The sequence below is a fragment of the Panulirus ornatus genome, chromosome 58 (genome assembly GCF_036320965.1).
Source record: "Panulirus ornatus isolate Po-2019 chromosome 58, ASM3632096v1, whole genome shotgun sequence".
In the NCBI taxonomy this organism is placed as follows: domain Eukaryota; kingdom Metazoa; phylum Arthropoda; class Malacostraca; order Decapoda; family Palinuridae; genus Panulirus; species Panulirus ornatus.
In genome coordinates, this window is record NC_092281.1 from 31,989,750 (window position 1) to 31,996,280 (window position 6,531).

The following is a 6,531-nucleotide window of genomic DNA, read 5'->3' on the forward strand; positions in this document are numbered from 1 at the left end:
TTTTTCACAGAGACTATATTGTCCTGGAGTCTATATGTTTCCTATGATCCGAAAACGACTATTTATTTACACTATCTATATTGTCAGGTGGTTATATTGCCATTGTGAATATAAGTTGAATGTTTCTATATTTTTCCTTTGACTATATTGTCATATCAGTTATATGATCATGGTAGTTTTATTGTCATAGTGAATACATTGTCGACGTGACTGTATTATCATAATGGGTAAATTGTCATAGCAAATATATTGACATGGAGGCTATATTTTCATGATATCTATAAAGTCTGTAAATTACTCTCAACGCGTTTCTAATGTGCTGGCGATTGATTTATATCGTGACTTTATTGTCAAGATGGCTGTATTGTCATGGTGGCTATATTGTCGTTTGCTGTATTTTCAATTTTATACTTTTGTTAAGATAGCTTTACTGTCAGTGTAGCTATAGCGTCATAGAGAGTATATCTACATAGTGGCAGTATTGTCATTTTGAACATATTGTCATCTTAGCTATCTTCTTATTTTCGTTACAGTACTATCGTGTATGTATCGTCACCTTGGCTATATTAGCAATGTGATATTTTTTGTAGGTGCTATATTGTCATTTTTTAATCATGCATATTTTGTCATAAGTGATAATTATCATGATAGATATAATATTCCGGTGACTATATATTGGCCTTGTGACTATATTGTTATTATGACTATAATCTCATGTTGGATATCTTGCCAAGATAACTACATTGTATTATCTACTCATAAATCTTTAAGTTCTAATAACCCAAAATCTTTAGAGTAGATAGGGTAGAAACTGATAGAAACCATTTCTAACATTCTTGCATAGCCTGACCTCTCGCCTTCCCAAAACATAGCCATCCCAGCTTGGATATTGTACTGCTGTGGTCGTCAACTAATTTGAAAAGGAAGACATTGAATGGAGTGATTATTGAGGTAGTCTCCAAAGATGATTACTGATCTGAAAAACAAATTCAGAGAGCAGATTAAACGACTTAAATCCATTCAGCTTTAGGGAAAAGAAGTTTAAGAGATCCTATGCAGGTATATGAAGTTATTGTAATGGCATCCCTTTAAGCTTGATATTTTTACTTCCTGTAACTAGTTCCAACAATTAAAACAATATTCAGCATTGTGATTTAAGTGACTGACTTTAGGATCCATTTGAATGTCAAAAATTGTATTTAGCAAATACTTCAACTTTCAACTGACCCATTCTATATTTTTATTCATTTCATCTCAGTTTTATCACCTTTCTGTTACTGTTTAATATCAACAGTAGCCCGTCTACGTAGTTGGGGCTCTGAAGCAAAGGAAACTTTTTCTAGCCTAGGATAGGGTAGCATCTAAACCAAACCTAAATGACCTTACCTTAGAAATATGTTCAGACAGTACCTTCTGAACATATTTCTTAAGGTAAGGTCGTGGGGAGTAGTTTAGGTGCTAACTAAGCCTTGGCTAGAAAAAGTTTGCTTTCAAGCCACAACTACTGGAAAGGCCTACTTTAAGTGGTGATATTGAAATCCATTTGCTGCAGTGTGCCCCTCCGTCCGTTTGTTTTATGTCCATCTAAATATCCATACGTCCAATTTTTGATGTAGATTGATTTCCTATCTTAGTTTCGTCTACGGAATTCTATATCTTCAGTTCAACACAACATTGTGGTAATGAAATGAAAGTCACCACATTCATAAGCCGAGTGCACGTAGCTTATCCCACCTCGTTAGAGAGAAAACTTACCTGTATTTGAATTAATGAACGGGCAAAGAGAAGACAAAATTTTGCTACACATTTATTATACGCCTATATAATTTATATTATATACATTACCACATTTCCTGCACTTTCCATCACAAATTTGCTGAGGTCATAACCTTGTAGTTACCATTACCTTACAACCTTAAGGATGGTGGCCTACAACACCTCTAGATTGATGGAGAAAACGAAAAGTTTCGTTTTGCTATTAAGACCACAGAAATGCGGTAATTCCACTTCACTACCACTAACTACTAGTTATTTTACTTGTTGATTTTCACGGCTAAGATTTTCATCCTCTGAGCGAAGCCATACAATAATCGTCCTTATCTACTCTGAGCATTGGATAGCATCTTGATGATCAAGATTGCTGTTTTGGTTGTCCGTTTCCCTTGTTACTGCCGCTCCTCACTGCACACCTTACATGAGTGCCTTCCACAGTATTAGGGACAGCTGCTGGGCCTCACTGTAGCTACTTCTGGGACGGTTGACAATCTTCCTCGTATTCCCTCATGACCACAGCGCCAAACCGACTCCCGCCATCAGGCCGAAACGCACAAACATTTCTGACAAAATTGAGACAACCGCTTTCGCGTCAGTTTTGACACCAAGTGAATTTATACGACAATTACGTTCAAGATGCTTGGTTTTTCGTTCATGGATTGAACAGAAGCAACCAACGATGGTTGCTACTGCCCAATCCATGAAGTCCCCCCCACCACGGAAAGGTAACCAAGCTTCGGGGGGGATGGGTGTTTACCCTGACGCCAACGGAGAAACTCAATACAATATTTTTATTATAACTTTCCTTAATCTTGAAAAATGAATCAATCAGAGGGAAGAATAGCCCCAGTCATATGAAGATTGGCTAACCGAATCCTTGCACATTGTGTAGAAAGTGATTTCTTTGAGGGTTGCTTTATGGAAGGCACGGTAGCGTCGGAAGAGTTTCATTTTTTCTTTGAAGACGAAGGAAATTATCCCCGTAAATTTATGTATTTTCTTTGGACGGGATAATGTTCCCATTTTTTTTCTTTGTTTTTCAACGTCCCTACGTAGATATTATGTGTCACCCACTACTGGGAGAAAGCCAGACTTCCGCCAGATTAACGTAATCCTTGTCGGGGCGAAACTAAAGTTGTGTTGGTGTTGGTTCCTCAGTGATAACCCAAACACAAATACAAACACACCTCCATTGTCCACTCTAGGGCCGTGTTCTCCTGCAGCACCAGCAGGAAGAAAGGACTCAGGTTCCTCACCAACTGAATCTTTTGGCACGGGGAGCGTGTGTCATCTCGACACGCCTTTTAACGCCCGTACGTGGTGCGGAGGGCAGTCGGTATGTTACGTAGGACATGTCATGTGTTATTGATACCAGTCGGTCTAGAAAGCTGGGCCTGACATGTGTTGGGGGACCAAGTCGGTCTTGAATGGTGGGCCTGACAGGTCTTGAGACCTGCCATGTCTCCCTGAAGGTGGGCCTGACAAGTGGGGTGGGCTGCATTTCCTCATGGATGATGGGTCTGGTAGGGCGTGTTGGCTGCAGTGCCACTTGAGTGGGCGAGGTCACATGGTCAGCATCAGTGGGACGGTGAGGTTTCACTTTTGCACAGCGACCGTTGACGGAAAGTGGTGTCACGTCGGCAAGAAGTGCCTTCTTGTAGGAGGCATAGCAAGGGTGCTGGATGACGGCAATCCCGCGGTGGTTCTCGTACGTGGATGCAGCCAGGATACTTCTCCGTGGTGGGGCTCGCTTCGTGGTTGGTGGATGTGGCCCTCCCCGCCACATGGTCACAGTGGTTGACCTATTTTACGTCAACACATTACGAAGTCAACCTTCACCAAATCCATATGGCGTTCATACCAGTTTCACCCATATTCCATTTCCTCCAATTCCACTTCTGGGTATTCCACCTCCATATCCACACAGCCAAATTCCACTCCATCCATGACTTCCACGTCCTGGTACTCCACCAATTCCACTCCATCCATCTCTTCAACGTCTTGATATTCCACCTCCATATCCACACAGCCAAATTCCACTCCATCCATCACTTCCACGTCTGGGTATTCCACTTCCATGTCCAGACAGCCATAGCCCATGTCAAATACATGGACATATTCAAATTCCATCTCCTGGACAAAGGAGGATCGTCCTACCTCCTTGGTGAACATTATTATATTGAAGTGTTCGAAGAAAGGTTGAGGGAGCTTGCAAGGCGGAGCAGAGATGTTCACTCGACAGAGGTCACAGCTCAAATGATGCTCTCGGTCCCGGCTCCCGCCCTTATATAACCTGGGAACTGATCATATCCTAGCATAGCTTAATATAGAGAAGTCTAATATAGTGAAGTCAATACTTTAATACAGTTAAGTTTATTTCTCAGTAGTTTAATACATGTGCCTGACAACAGTTCCTTCACCCGTACAATGTCCCGTCACAGAATACAAGGGTTGTCATTATAATTCGTTTTTATCAGCAGAAATTAGATTAAAGTGACTAAAGATAAGAGGTTTAATATGTTATATGTGTCCTCTGTCATCATAAAGATGGCCATCTACCCTGATGTGTAAAGAAAACATCAATTTTGCCGAGGCTGTGGTAAAGATAAGAACACAATGATATGATAATGTGGTCATACAATGGTGTAGTCAAGATGTTGTGTTAGAGCTATGTAGTGGAGATGGGAGTGTAGTGAAGTGGAGGATTTAGTGAAAATATACGTGTTTCTTCACGCTGAGCCATTCCATATAGATGAATATATTTATAATCTAATTGCGGTAAATTACCATATGACTTTAACGGAACCAGTAGCAGGAAAAATGCCGGATATAGGAGTGACTGAATATTTTGTCGGGTACAGAAATAATTGAATATTTGGTACGATCGATCAAAATGCTTTTTATAGGCAAATAATTTCTGATTTTTCAAATGATTTTTTCCATCTGTTGGAACTGGTGTAAGTAATTAAAGATATGAAAACCGATGAAAAAGTTCAGTTTAACGCTTTTACGAATGTCTTGCTGCGTGTTTGGGAAGAACAGTAAACTACAGGAATATATTGGTCTAATGTGCCCTGCTCGTCCAACAGCAGATATTGTATGGTCTGAGACATTATTTCTGGTGGAGGTGGATTCTCTCTCGCATTGCGTAAATTACTTCCACAAACTTGCGCCATTTTGCACAAATACAGATCCGATATGATGCATTTCCCAGCTCTGTTACGTTATGGACCCTATTCATCCTAGCCTAGCCTAGCCTAAATAAAAAGGTGTGGAATAATGTGCAACATTTCTCCTTCATTACAAGTGATAATAAACCTAGGCTATACAGCAACCAGGAACGTCCATATTTGTCTAACTTCTCACATGTCTGTGTCATCTGTCTGCAAACATGTCGACCATTACCATGAGGGCAATTGTGGCTTTTGATTTTGAATATCACACGTTTCTTCTCTGCCGTGAGATCTTCATACTTAAATAAAATGGTGGGCCGTAAGAAATATATGTCCATCGAAGGTCAACTATATGGCTCAGTTCCATCATCAGTTTCTAAGAAAACTGAAAAGGTGAGGTCCCAACGAGATTCGAACGCGGATAGCTGGATTTAGAGTCCAGAGTGCTAACCCTTACACCATGGGACCTGATAAGAAAAGATGTGATTTCATCTAAATGTTTTACATATAATCAACCAGAGGCCATTCCTCCCTCCCTGCCTGCAGGGTTCAAGGTTTTCTAGAAGGTTCTCGAAGATTCTGGTAAGATCATTACCTTTGAGAGGTCGTCGTTAGGTAACAGTCAGGTTCACTCTATGGTTGGTGTTTGTAGTTGGTTGTCCGAGGATGTTGTTATACTTGATTAATTTTGTAATTGTTGACTTTCAGGTATTAAGTACTCATTTACGATGCATCCTTGTACTCACAACAACCTTATGAGTCACTTCAAGATTTATCTTCACTACAACTTTATCTTCACTACACCATTAAGGTTGAAGTCAATGGTCACAATCACTACAATCTCAACACGACTGGTCTTATACCTAACCCATATCATCACTACATCCATGTACATGTATTTCTTGCAGAATAACGCACATATCAATGATTTCTGTGAAAGTTGACATATACAGCCTTACGTATCTATCGATCTGTCTAATATCTGTTTTTTACCTATCTATCTACGGATCTATCTATCTATCTATATACCTTTCTAAGTCAGAAAGTCAACAACAATATCATTAATGATACGTATAACTACGTCCTCTCAATGGCAGTTCCTACCCAGAATCTTCGAGAACCTTCTAGAAAACCTTGAACCCTGCAGGCAGGGAGGGAGGAATGGCCTCTGGTTGATTATATGTAAAACATTTAGATGAAATCACATCTTTTCTTATCAGGTCCCATGGTGTAAGGGTTAGCACTCTGGACTCTGGATCCAGCAATCCGAGTTCGAATCTCGGTGGGACCTCATCTTTTCAGTTTTCTTCGATACTGATGATGGCCACATTATTCTGTACGTTATATATACATTCATATATATACATAAATATGTATATATAAACATATATATGGAATAATATGGTTTTATCAATAGCCAGAGACCATTCCTCCCTCCTTGCCTGCAGAGTTCATAGTTTTCTGGAAGGTTCTAGAAGATTCTGGTGAGATAATTGCCATTGAGAGGACATTGTTACGCTTCATTATCATTAGTTTCATTATTGTCGACTTTAAGATATATAGAGAGATAAATACATAGATAGAT

General features: G+C 39.8%; 1 non-coding gene across 1 annotated transcript; it reads left to right on the forward strand.

The window, feature by feature from the left end:
* Positions 1-6,165: 6,165 nt before the first annotated feature.
* On the forward strand, positions 6,166-6,237 carry TRNAQ-CUG (transfer RNA glutamine (anticodon CUG)). The gene has a single exon. It is a non-coding gene; the product is annotated as a tRNA-Gln (tRNA).
* The last annotated feature ends 294 nt before the right edge of the window (positions 6,238-6,531 follow it).